The following is a 17,065-nucleotide window of genomic DNA, read 5'->3' on the forward strand; positions in this document are numbered from 1 at the left end:
AAAAAAAAAAAACAACAACCTGTGAACAAAACTCAAGAAGCAAATCTACGCAGAAAAATATTGAACTGGCCCTTTATCTTCTCTCTCACAGTCGTACTGGAAAAGAAAGGACGTTTTGTTCCTGTTATCCATCCTGTTATTGAAACCTCTTTTTTTTTTTTTTTTTTTTTTTGGCTTTTGGCAAATAACAGAAAAAAAATGGAAAAAAAAAGCACTTTATGTATATGAACAAATGAACTCCTTAAGAAAGTTAAACATCCCCATGGTTACTCTTTTTTATACATGAATATTATTGGAAAATAAAATGAAAACAGCAGTGGTTATCACTTTCTTTCCCCCCCTCACCCTCCACCTTTCACCTCATCAGAGCACATTTGTAGCGTCGACCCCAGCCGAGGTTCAGATCTCAACATCTTCCCCCGAGCTGCTTCTCCATGTTTGCCAGAGGGACGCCATTAAAGATCAGCCAATCCAAGCCCCCGCACCCCCCCACCCCCCCGCCTTTACTCCAAACACGACGGCTGTTGTCTTGTGCCTTGATGTAGAACAATTTACATGAACATGATTGTACAGCTTTGTTGCGAGACGGCAGAGGAGACCCGAGTGAGGGTGAGGAGAACGGTGATGGATTCATATTGTAAACGATATTGTGAAAACAAAAATTTCAGCAAGATTAAAATGTATTTTAGATACATTGGAGGGGAATTGTGTTGTTCTTCAAAGGTTTTTTTTAAAACAGATGTAGAGAGAGAGAGAAAAAAAAAGAAAACTTTTCGCCTGGCGCTTCTATTTGTGCTCGCGATGCTGATGTACCGCCAGTGAATTAGAAGAAACGAGGAGAGAATGGATTAATCTGGGATTGGTTGATTGCAAGATGAACGGCGCTTCCTACTGACGCAACCAAACAGTCGAGCCAAATCCAGAGTCACCCACACCATTGGTGAACAGATGCAGACGTAAACACATGCGCTTCGTAGGGGATAGTTACGACTCGGCCCCACAGGGGCACGGATATGTTTGGATACATGATACAAGAATAAAGCTGCATGGGGAATTGCTTAATAAAAGGCAGCCAAAAACTGCAGTCAGACTTGTTCTTCCTTAGATCCACAGATGGTTAACATATGCGCCGCTATTTTAGGCAGAGCATTAAAAAAAAAAAAAAAAAAACACCACAGTATTCACCTTTTCTGCAGGAAGTCTAACGCGACGGACAACTAGTGATTTTTGGGGCTTCACTTGCTGTTGCGTCAGAACTCCAACAGATGGCAATCTCATTGTCCGCACAAAAAGTTTCTGTGCAGCGCCGCAGATTTGCTACAAGGGAGGAAAGGCTTCCATTCCCCAACTGTGATAAAAGCGGATGCCTCGTGAGGGGTTTATCAAGCCGCCTCCTGCAACTTCTGTATGTTTTCTCAAACGATCGTTCAAATGGGATGAGGTTAGGGTTACGGGATCTTCTAGATACCTTTTATTCAAACGCTTTTAAGGGGTGTGGAAAGTGAGCAGGAAGAGCGCTGGTGGTGGAACTTAAAACATCAACCTTGGTGTGTCTGAAATGACCAGCATAAAGCATTAACCCAAAGTCACCAAAAGGAAGCGGGGTTATCCATTATCTCTTCATCCATGGGACAGATGATGATGCCAGATTGGAATAAAATGTCTAGAGTGCTCTCATGTCTTAAGATAGACTAAATAAACCTCATCTAAACACATTTTCTGTTGTTTATTTTTTTTGTAGGCTTTTTCATTGTCGTTGGGCATTATTGCATTGATGCATGACTGACAAAGGTTTTTTTTTTCAGTTTGAGCAATTATTCCATAAACTAAATAAACATTAAGTTAATTTGGTTACAGTACATGACCATTTTGAATATAGAAATATTTAAAAAAAGGGGTTCTTGTCTGGATGTTGCCTGCAGGAGTCATTGCACCATTGTGGAACAACAAATTTAAATGGATGTCGTAAAGACGATTTCATCATAAATCTTTATTATCTTTACTGTTTAACACTGATACATTTAACCCTGGTTACACTAATGTAAGGTTCAGGATGTTATTGTAATCATAAGTCATAGTCTATTATTACAGTAAACCTTGCCTGTGTTATTGTCCTTTAATTTTTGGACATTTCCTCAGGATGAATTTATTCTTTACCCTTTTAATGAAGAAGAGAATAAAAATCCCTACCGGTCTACATGTCTTATCATGCCAGAGATACCTTTCTCTGTGCCGTCATCCTGACCTTAAGCTGTACAGTCTCTGTTTTCCCAGAATACATTTCTACAGTTTGTTGCGGTCACCACTACCCAACTCCAGCTATGATTTCTACCCGTCTGCTCGGCACAATAAGGCCCTAATGCTTCACTGTTATCACAGGGTTATCAAAAATTAATTTACATCAATTAGAATGAAAATAAATAGACAGAAATGATAATCGTTTCACAAATAACATTGATGTACAAAACAAACAACTTTAGCCCAAGTATAGAACCTTGCAGGACTCCGTGTGATCTTCAGCAGATCGGATTTCACATTCATTAGTTAGTTCTCATCAAGATAGATTCTGAACTTCTCAAGATCCATACTTTTCTAACTTCAGATAGGTTTTTGTGATTTAAAGCTCTCACAAGACGTCTGACCTATAGTCTAATCCACAGATATGCCTGCTGCATGTAGACCTTTGTGCCAATCGCAGCATCCTCTGTCCGTTGAATTAATGACACTGCAGTCGATTATTTCTTTCTGAAGCGCTATTTGCATTCACGTGTCTTTAGAGGCCGATTGTATAATGACTACATTAAAAAATGGGGGGGAAAAGTGCCAAACGGGATAAAGTCGATCCTATCAGGCTGCACGGATGAATGCCAAGCTATGCAACCGAGCAAATAGGGGATATTTGTCATTATTTGCTTCATGCTCCAACACACAAGTGTCTACAGTGAAAAAAACAAAGGAGTTTTTTTTTTTTTTTTTGTTAAACATCATACTAAGTTATAATAACAACAAATCTTAGAGGAGCAAGTCCTGAGAACAAAATTGGTTGATTAAATAATCTTGAGAGGGTTTGTAGGACTAATAGAGGAACTTGTCTTGTTATGGTTTAAGCAGAGCGGAATAGTTTTCCATTCCCCCCCGGAGCTGTAAAAATCCCTGATCTGTCACACTATCTTCTGCTCTGTCTGCCGCAGACAGAATCAGAGCCATGCTAAAATCCACATGGAACATTTTTATGAAATGACTGAAGAGGAAAAATTACATCCTATCTCTATTTTCTGGGTGACTGAGGGGGACAGGAGGTTGGTGGGCTGATTCTTGGGGTTGTTTTTGGTTTTGGGCTTCTCTTCCAGCCGTAGACTAACAATCCCACTTTGCAAATAAGAGACGCGGTCCTAAATGGTAGACAGCTGCTTTGAATGGGACCCTTCCAGACAGGAATTAAACATTTTATATCGGGAGAGAAACCAAGTAGTGAGCGCCCGTCTTTGAGTGGAAGACGTGCTTCTCGTCCAGCTACCAGTAACCCACACCACAGACCCGCTTCCAGAAAGGGGGTCTTGCAATATGTTTTCCTTTAGAGAGTAATTTAATGGTGGGGGGAACAGAAAGCTGAAGTCACGATGCTGCATCTGAGCTGGGTTATGTTCCATCAGATTCTGCAACTTAGCAAATTAATGGTTATACTGAGACAGCCCAGCTTGGTTTCATGCATGTCATTGACATTTCTTTTTTTACAGTGTACATTTTTTAATACAACTCTTTTACTTTGCTATGTTTCCTTTGTGTTTTTTTTATGAACCTTACTTCCTTGCACCTTTAGCAACAATCACATAAAGTAGTCGTTTTCGGAATGCCATTTTCAGTCTCAAGTTAAGGAGACATTGTGCTTCGTTCTTCTTAATACAACATTACTTGATTGCTTGCGTAACCCACTTAAGGCCAACCCCTAGTTCTTAGACTGATTAACCTAACCGTTAATCACCCGATTAACTTAACGATTTTTGCGATTAAAGCGACGCCAGAGAAACATGACACCTGCGATAGATGTGAAGCGACAGTTGTTGGATCTGAACCTTTGTGTCTTGCCGCGACAACCAATCAGGAACTAGATGTGGCTGTGACGTGGGATGAAGGACTGTTGCGTTAAAAGGGATGTAAATAAGTTTTAGGTCCCATTTTGTGTGTATGAAAGCTTTATAAATGAGGCCCCTGAGCCTTCAAGTCTACAAAGCTCTCGATTTACCTTTCTGTCTACGTTCTGACCTTCACCCATTATTTATGAACAAGATCCTGCATACAAGCAGCCGAAAGGAGTGTCCTCCAGAGGATGTGCTGGGCTTAGCCCTACCCCTAATTTACCCAGCATCCAGCTCAGCTCTGCCTCGGCCTCAAAGAAGCATGCACAGTTTGTGCAATAAAAGCCAGCCACATGGGCAAGTCAGACCAAAACAACTCACTCTATGGAAGTTAAATCAGTTGAAACTGCTTTAGTTTATTTATTCTTTTGTATCCAGACATTTTTACGAGTTATATTCTACAATGGAAGAGTACACTGAATACAGAGAAGCTTTATTTGTTGGTTATTTTGGTGCATTTAATGGTTAATTGTCAGGTTTTGATTAACTTAATTAGCACAATATTTGATCTGACTGATCCAATGCATACAACTGCTAATATAAACACAAATATATATATACAGTATAAGAATACACATATATTCATTAATATAGTGAGAGCTTTAAGAAAATCTAGTTTGTTTTTAGTGAATCATTTTTAAAATACACATATTGTGATGGTTCAGTTTCCTGTTGGTGCTGTGTGAATTATGTATATCCGCTATAGTTAGGCCCCGTGCTCGGCAAAATTTTAATAATCTAATTTTCATACGCTGCCTTGTGGAGGCTTTGTAAATGCTCTCATTGATCTCTCATTGATAATCGGCGGTATGTCAAATGGAGTTCACACTGGAGCGGGGCAGAGCGGTAACGGACGCCGTGTAAATTAGGTTAGAGATGGAGTGAGGTGCTCTGTTACATGGGCGTAACTCAAAGTACAGCTGTGGCTTCTCAACATCAAAAGGAGTCAGTTGATGTGGTTTGGACAACTGATCAGGATGTGTCCTGGGGCGTCTCCCTTTTCTGGGCATGTCCTACTGGGATGAGACCCCGAGGAAGACCCAGAACTCGCTGGAAGGACTATATATTCTGTCTGGCCTGGAAATGCCTTGGGATCTCCCAGAATGAGCTGGAGGATGTCTCTGGGGGAAGGAAAATTTGGGTTTCCCTCCTGGACCTGCAACCCCCACAACCCAATGTCAGATAAGTGTAAGAGAATGGATCGATTTTCAGTCAATTTATTTCAGTAAAATGAATGGCTATTGCCATGTATTTGTAGTGGTTTGGTTGGTCACAGAGCGCGTCCATAAGTAAATTCTGCTGGTTTATGTACTTGAAACTGTTTAAATTGGGTTTGATGTAGGTCGCAGTTCGAAGTTTTGATTTTGCAGGTAAATTAAACCTTTCTTGAGGAGCCAATTTGATTGTATTTGCCAGAGTGTAAGAACCATGGAAAGAGTAAGAAGCATGGACAGAAATCACAGCATGCATTGTAACTAGAAGCGAGAGATTATCCCAGCCGAGTCAGACAATCTGGCAGTACAGAGAATCCAAACCATTTCACGTTTCAGCACCATAAACATGAGGGAGAGTAGAAGAAACTATTTCAGGCAATACATGCAGTCAGCTCTGAATTTTAACAGTACAGGATACAGCATACAACTTCACCATCAAATACTGGGATTAGGAGTACTCACAGACTGGTGATTGATTTTTTTTTGTTTGTCTCCAGCAAGTGAAAGTGCATTATGCAGAGTTTGGCTTATAGAGAAAAAGCGTATACAAAAACTCAAATATGAGGAAAACCTTCAAGTAATCGAAATGAATTCATATGAAATTGACAAGACATCACCAGGCCCCTGGTTATGAAGCTATATAATTCTGGCACTCTGTGCACCTAGAGGCTCAAATTGAACAAACCTCCTTTCAGAGGTTCTACTCAAGGCCAACACCAATACCTTGGTGTTGGCGTGCCTGTGCCTGTGCCAACATAAAAGCATCTATAAAAGTATTCTAGGCTAACTGGTAGCACTGGCGCATCTAATTTTTCCAGTTAGATGATCTGTCATAACAGGCTAAAATTTTAAGTAAGCAGACCTTCCGAGAAAAGTCACTAGTCCACTAAATCTAATGAGCTGGTAACAAGTTAAATAGACAAACCAGACAACCATACCATACCAATTTTATCTATAAAGCACTTTAAATACCAATAGGACTAAGGTGCTGTACACAATCATAAAATACACTCATACTCACTCAGAAAACAATAAGCAAAATAGTATATAAAATTAGCAATAAAAGGAAAGTAAAACACAATAAAACAAAGCCAACGTCTCAGATTGTGGAAAATAGATGGGACTTAAGAAAGGATTTAAAATCACAAAGTGAGGAGGCCTGTCTAATGCCTAAGGGAAGGTCATTCCACAGCTTGGGAGCTGCTACAGAGAAACGCATGGTCCCCTCTGAGCTTACGCTTCGTCTTTGTCACCCTCAGTAACAACTGGTCAGCAGATCTAAGGGAACGGGAGGGTGTGTAGGGATGTAGCAGCTCAGACAGGTAAGGTGGGGCAAGGCCATTAAGAGCTTTAAAAGCAAATGAAAGGATTTTAAAATGTATCCTAAAATGTACTGGCAGCCAACGTAGCGAGGCTGAAACAGGGGAAATATGCTCAAGTGTTCTTGTACCTGGTAAAAGACGTGCAGACAACTTTGAAGAGCGCATAAATCTAGCTAACCGTTAGCTTACTTAGCCTTAGCAGCATGCGCTACAGACAAACAAACAGCCATTAAACTACAAACTATCTTTCCTTGTTGTTCTCTCATCCTCACCATATGGTAGCCCAGGTGGCTATACTGAAATTTTCCAAGAAAAACCTGTTAACTTGTATTTGAATGCCGCTAGGAGTTTCACAATAAGGTGCATTAGAGAAGAATGTTCCTGCTGTGTTGAGCTGGTCTTGAGAGAAAAATACCAGTACAGCAGGTCCAAAACCAATAAGTGACCTTGAAAATGTGGCTTTGGTCTCAAGACTGGTCGTGAGTACCACACCACAACGGCAACTCACTGTACTAGTCTGGCTTGCCGGTTTTCATTAAAGGAGATGCCGATCCTTCTTACATGTAGTACCTATCAATCCACCCGGACAAGCTTTGAGAGAGAACACAAATGAACACTTACCAAATCCAACCCATCCGCCCGCCCTCGATCTTAATAGACAGACAGACAGACAGACAGACAGACAGACAGACAGACAGACAGACAGACAGACAGACAGGTAGACAGATAGACAGATAGATAGATAGATAGATAGATAGATAGATAGATAGATAGATAGATAGATAGATAGATAGATAGATAGATAGATAGATAGATAGATAGATAGATAAACTTTATTCCGGACTCATGGTCCAATAAATACATACATAAAAACATGAATAAATGGATAAGAAGTAGAAAAAAAACACAATACAAGTACCATTATCAATTAGATAGGTGCTTTAAGAAGGCAGGAATACCAGTGTCTCCACAACTTAGACTGGTATCGTATTGCACTACGTGTGGTGTCAGCAAGTGACAAGATAATATCATTGCCAGATGCATTTAACTTGCAGATAAACTTATACATTAACTTTCTTAAAACAGCTTGTAGGGTATTGACTCTTGCTGTGACAAACATCTCACTCGCACTAGACCATCTTGGCCCTTTTAAAAGTGCCCGCAAAGCATCATTATAGGCCACCTGCAGCCTTTGCAGGTTGTTTTTTTTATAAGTAGTTAATAGTTTCCTTCAAACCATTTACCTACCACTGCCTGTCCCAAGAATGTTTTCAAAGCAACAAGTCTGTTGCTGTTGTTTTGTCATTTTTTATGTGCTCCGTGAGGGTTTCCTCCGTCTTAAAACTGCAATCAGATTCACTTTTTAATAAGTGATTTTAATGTGGACATCTGTGCGTTTACCTCAGATTTTCACGTTTAATAAATGCCTCTCTATGAGGTTTTTTCACAGCTTCTTCGCTTTTTCTCTGTGGTTGCCATTTCACCATGAAAAGAAAAGATCAGCTGACCTATTTTTAATACATATTACATGAGATCCTTTGCATCGACCATTTAAGGTTGAATCTGGGCGTGTAGAGGGCAGAACATGAGGCGGAACCTGGTACGCCATACTTGTCATGGAGAGGCTGTTGTCTTAGCTCTTAAAATTGTTGCTGGAAAGCTTTTTTGTATATTCAACTATGTGATTACTATTTTTAGTATAGTAAATCAAATTGTGTACCCTCTATCCATATAATTCTGCAACAGAACCCTCTTGCTGGCTGTACTGTCTAGCAGCTAAGACTAAAGCAAAACTAGAAGTGAAACCAACGGCTGTGATATGTTTTTTGAAAGTCTACCTTCCCATTAGCGTCTTGAAATATGTGCTTATTCGTTCTTTTTAAATGAGCGCCTACTCACACATTTGCCAGGAAATGAGGTCAGATTTGTGAGGAAATTAGATGTTTACATTCACATTAAGGCCGGAGCTAATATTTATTGTCCCCCTTACGGTGCACAAAGGTCTTATGTACATGTGGGAGTGCATGTGAAGCCATCCGTGTCACATTATGGCATGACAATTATTCACTCAGGGATAAAACAATATACAGTATGATGACGATGCATCAACCCGACCCAGCGGGGTCTTCATTGAAATTGGAAGCAGCCGTCTGCCGTTTATGCTTTTATTTTTCTTCCTCCATTTTTAAAGCCCCCTGGTTTTTCCATAAGGTAGTCATTTTCAAGGCTGACGTGAAACCAGAAACCCAAGAGCAGTCATGGTGAATGTCCAGAAACAACACCAGGCTGGGACAAACATCCTCTCACCTTCCCTTATCCCCCGTTCAATCTTCTGGGACTGCTCCTGGGAAGGAAAACACCCTTTCACCATGTCAGAACTGGGTTTTCTTTCTGCTGCCATGGCAGATTTCTTTCCCTCGCATCTGGCTCTCTTTTCAGTCCCTCCCTTCTCCTCCTTCTCCTCCTCCTCCTCCCCTCCTCTCCCTCCCCTTTTGCTGCCACATCTGGAACCCAGCTCCTCATGTATTTATGTGGTCTGTTTTGTTTCTTTCTTTTTCTTTTCTTCCAAAAGTATTATTAAAACGTTTTTTTTTTTTTTTACCTTTTCTTGTTGGCAGCTTCTCTCCATCTGATGAGGTCTGCAATTACATCTCACCATAACAGGTCGCTCTGCAATTACATGCTCCACCACAGAATCTTACCCCCTCCTCTGAACTGCACCGCCGCTCATATGGCGCACCGAAATAGAATAGTTTCATGTCTGTTTGGATGGCAGCCCAGCTGAAACTATGCTCCAATGTGACTGACAGTGGGATGTGGACTTTTTCTCCTTAAGAAAAAAAAAAAAAAAACTATAAGGCCAGTTGCGCCTAGACTCTGTTCAGTAGCACACTAGCAGGCTTTGGAGGTGGTTGCGCCAGCTGGGCTCTAAAACAGGAGACAGAGCTAAAGAGAGTTTTAGTCAGAGTGGATAACAGTGGGCAGAGGAACAGAGGGGCCTTGGCGGCGCATGGATAGAAGCACGAGCCCTGACTATGAACTCCAGCGGGAGCCTGTTACCGTTTAGTCTCTGACCAGGACGACGGGTAAGTTTGGTAAACTTTTAGTTTTTTGAGCTATAGGACCGATGCTCGGTGAGCCTTCTTGTTCATTTCTGTAGAACTTCTGACTCAGAATACGGCATCTGATTCATCTGGCTAGGATGAACTGTATAATGTGACTAGTGTCGACGATCTTGCTGATCTCAAACAGGTGTCCCCCCCGGAACACTGATTTTATTTTTTTTATTTTAAAGCACCAAAGCAATTCTCAATTCGATGAGCAAATAAGCTAATTTCTAGCCTGGCGTTCTCAAATTGTAAAACACGCAAGCAAAAGATTAGCCCCGACATATCTAAACAGCAATTCATATAAATGTTGCAAAAAATATTAAGGACGTACTTCCTACAAGATTAAATTTTTTGGTAAATGAGATTTAATTTAGTCAAAAATAACTATTCCCTGTCTGCTCCTGTTAATTATTCTCCCTAAGCCACCAGTTAATTAGTAGATCCTATTCACCTGTATCTCCTCAGTTAACCTACAGCCTGCACCTGTGCTATGATCTTTTTAAGCCCTCTGTTTGTTTCCATTTGTCACCGCGTTCTTTTGTTGGCTTCCTACCTGTCTCCATGCCCTGTTCACCTCATCCTGCTCCTGTAAGTTTGTTATTCGCATCATTAAAACCTTCAAATTCATCATGCGGCTGCTGAGCGTTTGTCTGCCCTTCGGTCCTGGACCAGTGTCGCTCCTTGCTTAGCAATGTCTCTCATGCGGCTTTAGTTCGGTATCCATGGTAACCAGCTGTTGAACTGGCCAGCTGATGTTCTCTGTTACCTTTATAACTGTATTGGTTTTGACACGCAGCATTGTGGCAGATCAACTGATTTCATCGTATGGAGGGAACAATGTTAGCTGGCAGCACTGCTGATGAATGCCGTTGGATTCATGAACTGCCAAGTGTACCTTCAGCTGGGAATAATCTACCCTGTTATCCAATGAGACTGTAGCATAATAAGACAGTATAGGTCAACTCTTAGCTGCCTGGGTAACAGCTCTGCTGGTCAGCCTCCACAGCATTGGGTTATGCAGGTCCTCCTCTACAACAAGCAGTCTATAATCTACAACAGGGGTTCCCAAAGTTTTCAGTCTGCAACTTGTCAGCTATGCACAGAATGTCCATAAAAAATAACTGTGTTTTGCTGTCAGTGATAATTGCAATAGGAGTGAGACAAAGATGAGCAGGAAACCAAAGTAATAAGATGCAACGATCAAAAAATAAAAAAGTATTTTAGTTTAAGAGTAACACAACTAGTTCAAAAGTTGTCTACAGATGTAACTCAAAATTCCACTTTAAATGACTGTTGTAGTTTGAAAGTGATTCAACTTGTTCATGACCAGGATCTTTAACTCTTATTAGAGTACTTTTGCTGTTATGATCTGCTGCAAACGTGAGTCACAACAAGACTTCAGGTCCTTACTGTGTTCCTAAGGAATCTTAATAAGTAAAGGCCTCCAGTTCATTCATTATTCTTGGGTTTGTGCGCTACAGCCACTTATTTATAAATATCCAGCCATAGATTTCCAGTAGATTTGATCCGAGGCCATTCTTAGTATCTGTGCGGTACTCTTGGAATCATTGTTCTCTGCAGGTCCAGTACCACCTATGCTTCAGTGCAATTATCTTTATTTAATCATCCTTGAGAACCTTCTGCAACTTGCCTGGAGTCCTCTTGAGGGAAAATGGGCATCGGGTCTCATACTGATGGTGCATTGAAGTGTTGTCTGTAAACTTCCAAGACGGTATGCCATTTTCTTTCAGGATTTCCTGACTTCTTCCACACACTTTAGGTTTCTACTGCCGGCTGAAGCTATGCGAGCCCACAGCATCAAGGGGCCGCCACCATGTTTCACTGAAGGCAGGGTGTTCTTTTCAGCGTATGCTTGAAAACCTCTTGGGCTTATGTTTGTATTTGTGAGCAAACTGGAGCTAATTTTGACGAAGGCTATTGACAGCTTCCTCTTTCCGCCCCGTCCAGGTGGCGTAGCTGCTGATCCTGTAACTTTGGGCTCGTGAACTATGCTTTGAAACTGAATCTTTTGAAAAACACAGCTGTCAAAAGTCCAGGCGTTTGAGGTGTTTTGTCTCTCAATCACACCTGACACAACGTACGAAGTCCTTTTCAGATAGATGTTGAATTTAACTCGTATAGAAAATGAATGTATTTCAAAAAATTATTCATTACGTCACATAGTCATACTTACATTATAAAAAGCCATTACAGAGACAGACTGTTAACTTTCTTGTAGTCTGCCCTCTATCTCCCATTTGATGCTTTTTAAATCACAATGAATGGTCCTCTCTTGATTTCGCAGATCGCTCTCAAGTGGAAAATATTTTCTGTTTTTGTTCTGAGTCATGTTGAGGCCGAGCGCTGCGGTAGCAAAAAATAGTTTGGAAAGTAGCTGTTCTGGTTTGTGTGGGAGTGATGAAAGTTGAGGTGGCGTAAAAAAACAGCAAAGATCTCTGCCAGTCTGAGAGCAATAACGATGATACAGGCAGCATGCGTCTTCACTACAGATTTGTGCGTGCGCCATGTGGTGAGCGGAGAAATCCGTGTTTGCCAGACAGAGACTAATAAAGCGATCAAAAGAGGGACTTGTTAGGAAAGATTTCAAAATGTAAGTTTTACACTTTTATCCTCTTTTGTCTCGCCTTTGCCCCGCTACATGCGAGGGCAGTCAACAGCACTGTGTGCTGAGATCACAGGCGTCTCTGCGGTGCTACAAGTCACGCCGTCACCATGTCATTATGTCTCAAACTACAAGACCAAGGACAGAACAGGGGCGTATGAATAGGCTGAAAAAGACAATAGACATGAAGCCTTTTTTGCCATTGCTTTTTTTTGTTTTGTTTTGTTTTGTTTTTCATGTCGCTCGGATCCCACAGTGGGTGGCACAAAGATGGGATCGGTGGTTCTGAAGCCTCAGAAGAAGGAGGTCTTGACTCAAAACGGAGCCTAGGTCTTTCATTTCGTTGTGCTTCTGCGGTTCACTCCAGGAGTCCAGAGGCTGGACAGCAAGTTGAACTTTTTCACATTCTGCCATGCTTCAAACACAAACATCAGTGTATTTTATTGGGACTTTGTTTGATAAACTAACTCATCATAGAGAACTTTAGTGAACGCTAAGACACACATGAAGCAGGTCTTGAATAAATCTGTGGAGAGGTTTACGCCCTAATTGAAAGAAATTAGGGCATAAATTATGTAGAGGCAAACCTACATGACTGTACACCTAGAATGACTATTGCCAGGACAGCTATAGTCATGCACTCCTCAATCGCATTCAGAGAAGATTGTAAATACAATCAAATTGGCTACTCAAGAGAATGTGCTGTGGATACATTAGGTTCTAAGCCTGCTTGTAAAGCAGTGGGGGGGGGGGGGGTACACACCACAGTGAATCTAGCATCCTTACAGTAAGACACATTGGTGGCCGCATCATTCTTTAGGAAAGCTGGTCAGAGTTGATTCAACTGAAATAAAAAATACTTTATTTATTCCAAAGGGCAATACATTTGAAAAACCAATCAATGGGGAGATTGATGGAGCTACATACATAACAATCATGAGAGACTTCATTGTTGCAAAAAACTTCCTTCATTGCAAAAAAGAAGGGCTAAAGTCTTCCATAGCTGGTAGAGACATATCCCAAAATCCTTACAGCTGTAATTGTTGTGAACTTTAGTTCTACAAAAGGTGTTGAATCCGAATGCACATCACAGTTTTTACATTTTATTTTGTGAAATCATTCATCCTTCCTTCCAGTTCACCATTATGTATGTTTCCATGTTGTTCTATCACATTAAATAAAAAAAAAAACAACCTACAAAAATCACATTTTGTTATTTTAGCTTGAAAAATGCTTTAAAATATCAAGAGTTCTGAATACTGTTATTTTACAAAGCTCTATACAAGCATGTTGTCTTACTCAAATAATGTAAAGTGTATAATTGTGATATAATTTAAAGTGAGGCAACTTCTCTCCCAGATTAGAAAACTCCCAGATTAACCTCCTAAAAGGCGTAACTTTTTTTCTATCTGGGTTGTCATTAAAAAACAGTTGCCTTAACCATAACTGCAAGTTCAGCATTGTGTATTGCACGATATTATTGCTTAAGAGCAAACTTGTTGTAACAGTTCAGTTAGCATAAGCAAATTATAGACTGCAGTAATCTAAGTTTAGGACATTTGTCTAATGATGCATGGCAGACTTGGGACTAAATCTGTGCCTTTCTTTGCTACATTCTCCTCTGCGCCTCCTGATGAAGTGCAGAGGAGGGTGTGCCTTGGTTAAGATGAACCACACATGCAGGTGGGGCCCTGGCTGTGCTGACATGCTGTTAAATTAGGTTTTCTCTCCATGGGGTGGGGAACATTGGGGTTTCCGGCATGAAACTCCTGCCTCTCCACAGTCTCACCCACGCTCTAATTGTCCTGTGACGTTGAGAGAGTTCGGAGAGCAGTCAGTGATGACCGCCGGCTGTCACTGAGGGTGGGACTGAGCTGTCTGCTCACAGCTAAAGCTGGACACATGAAGCAGATCTCGGTTCAATTCAATTACATTTTATTTGTACAGCGCCAATTCATGATACATGGCACTTTCCAAAGTCAAATTCAATCAGATTATACAGATTGGTCAAAAAGTTTCTTATCTGAGATTGCATCAAGTCTCTCCAAGCAACATTCACTCCTTCTGAAAGAGCGTAGAGCCACAGTGGACAGTCATCTACGTTGTCGATGGCTTTGCAGCAATCCCTCATACTGAGCAAGCATGAAGCGACAGTGGAGAGGAAAACTCCCATTTAACAAGGAGGAAAACCTCCAACAGAACCAGGCTTAGTGTGAACAGTCATCTGCCTCGACCGACTGGGGTTTAGTGAAGACAGAGCAGAGACACAATAAGCACAGAAGCACACATTGATCCAGGAATCCTTTCTATGTTAGATGGTAATAGTGGATGATCTGCCTCCCCTAGATGATGTTACAGCTAACAGAACGCCAGACCAGGTGTGAAGAAAAGAATATTTTTGTTTAATCATTCTTGAGAACCTTCTGCAACTTGCCTTGAGCCCTCTTGAGGAAAATGGGCACCAGGTCTCATACTGATGGTGTTGTCTGTAAACTTCCAAGACTGGATTGTGCCAAGGCGCTTATCTGTGGGAGAATAATAATAATAATAATAAAAAGAATTTCAGCAACACTGAATGCCCTCAAAAGCAGTATGCTCTCCATTATGTGAACATGGAAGACGTTTAGAACCAAAAAGAGCCTCCTTAGATTTGGCCACTCGACCAAACAGCATAGTAAGATGAGCCTTGGCCAGGGAGATGACCAATAAACCTTTGGTTGGAAAGTCAGTGTTTCAATATTTTTGTATGGAAAAAAAGAGAACCATCAAAAAGATCAATGATTGGTAAACTGCTCCAACAGTCAGAGAGATCAAAGCTACTCAGGACTGAAAGACATATGATGGCAAAGTATGAATTTTGCCACTTAACAAAAAAAAACAAAACTTAGAGATTGTATAAATGATATTAGATGAGATTAATTCAAAATAGATTTTTTTTTGCATGAACACCAAACATGTCTAGAGGAATATCAAAATTGCTCATCCCTGCGCTAAAGCCTCATCCCAACCGCAAAGCATGGTGGTAGCACCATCATGCAGTGGGGATGTTTTTTGGAAGCAGGTACTGGGCTACTAGTTTGCAGAGGTGGTGAGACGACAGCAGCCAAAAATAAAGATTCTTCTAGAAAATCTGCTCCAAAGTGCTTTGGATCTCAGATCCATGCAACCGTATTCCAACAAGACAATGACCCAAAAGACAGAGCCAAGATAGCATAGGGGTAGCTATAAGACCTACAAATGATTGATCAAATCAGTTGCAGAATGACTTTAATGTAAACATGTGGAATAAAGAAGGTAGGTGAACACTTTTTGGCGACATATACTGACTTTTTTATTATTGTGATGGAAGCATAAAAACTTGTCTAAAGTAATTCCCAAATGATGTTCATTTACGTGCAGATCTATTCTTTGCTCAGGCCAGTCAGTGCCCTGGATGGTGGTCTTTGTGTCCAAAAATAGATCACTTCTATCGGGGAAGAAATACACTTACTGGCCATGATGACAGCTTTATTGGGCATGCCCGCTTAATTGTTTGTGTGAAAAAATATAATTTGGACGAACTAGACTCGGCAAACCAGGCAACCGTTTTTGAAAAGTCAGATCATTTTATCCGATTGTCAGATCATACTGTGAAGCCTCACATTTCAAGCTTTATAAGAACAGCCTGCTATCAGCAGTGCTGCACATGCATCACATATACTGTATATTTGATGGTGTTCTACTTTGGATGATGGTGACTGTTGACACAACACTGTGACAGCATCTGTGACTCAACGAGGACTCTTCAAAGAAGGGACCCAATTAGAAGACTGCACGTATAAATTTCTGTGTGGGCAGAACCAGTATGGAAGCCACCGATGAGCTGGGAGATCAATCTATCTCAAACTGGTGGAATTACAGTGTCAGACTAAAGTCTTTCTTCTGTTTACATACGTCTTTACTCTGTTCGTTTCTTCCCATCTGCATCAGCTAATTGGTGGCAGGTCATGGCTTATTGAGCTTCAGTCTTCTTATCTGTCTTTGGCGGGATCGCTCTCCACTGTATTTGCGCCGTAGGCCTCGTTACGGTTCGCTGGGAAGATCATGAAAGGAAATTGGAGCTTCAGTCCTTCTCAGCTTTTGTTTGTGGTGAGATTCCCCGAAGACCGAGAGGTCATCAACCCCGCCCCTCCCACTTGTGAAAATGTCAGTGGAGAGAACCGAAGGGAGTACTGAGGAGCTACTACTTCTGCTTCCTCCATACTTTTCTCATCTGGGGTTGTTTTCTATTGGCTTAACCTTTCATTGTTTATTTATTTTGGATTGTTTTAGACTGTGAGCTTCTGGCCCTCATAGCTTCATCTTAAAAATACTCTAAGTATGCAACCGAACATGCAAAGATTGATGTCCTGGCTCTTCACACAGATATATATATATATATATATATATATATATATATATATATATATATATATATATATATATATATATATATATATATATATATACACAATGTTAATTTGTTGTAACTGTGAAGTAAGAAAAGCAGTAACACTGTTGACTCGTTGGATTCTTGTTTTTGCCCTTTACCATTGGCTTCCTGTATGTTCGGCAGACCATCTTCAGAAATCTAACAAACGGCTCTTTTATTTTGGTATATTTGGAGGTTAATTAAATCTTT

General features: G+C 40.8%; 1 protein-coding gene across 1 annotated transcript in view; it reads left to right on the plus strand.

Annotated features, from left to right (window-relative positions):
* Positions 1-9,417: 9,417 nt before the first annotated feature.
* The window catches only part of LOC105926197 (INSC spindle orientation adaptor protein), a 103,007-nt gene continuing 95,359 nt past the window's right edge, over positions 9,418-17,065 (plus strand). The window contains exon 1 of the mRNA XM_036146474.1: positions 9,418-9,758. The gene's annotated coding sequence lies outside the window, so the exon portion shown is untranslated. The remainder of the gene's footprint in view (positions 9,759-17,065) is intronic.

This window comes from Fundulus heteroclitus, chromosome 2 (assembly GCF_011125445.2).
Source record: "Fundulus heteroclitus isolate FHET01 chromosome 2, MU-UCD_Fhet_4.1, whole genome shotgun sequence".
In the NCBI taxonomy this organism is placed as follows: domain Eukaryota; kingdom Metazoa; phylum Chordata; class Actinopteri; order Cyprinodontiformes; family Fundulidae; genus Fundulus; species Fundulus heteroclitus.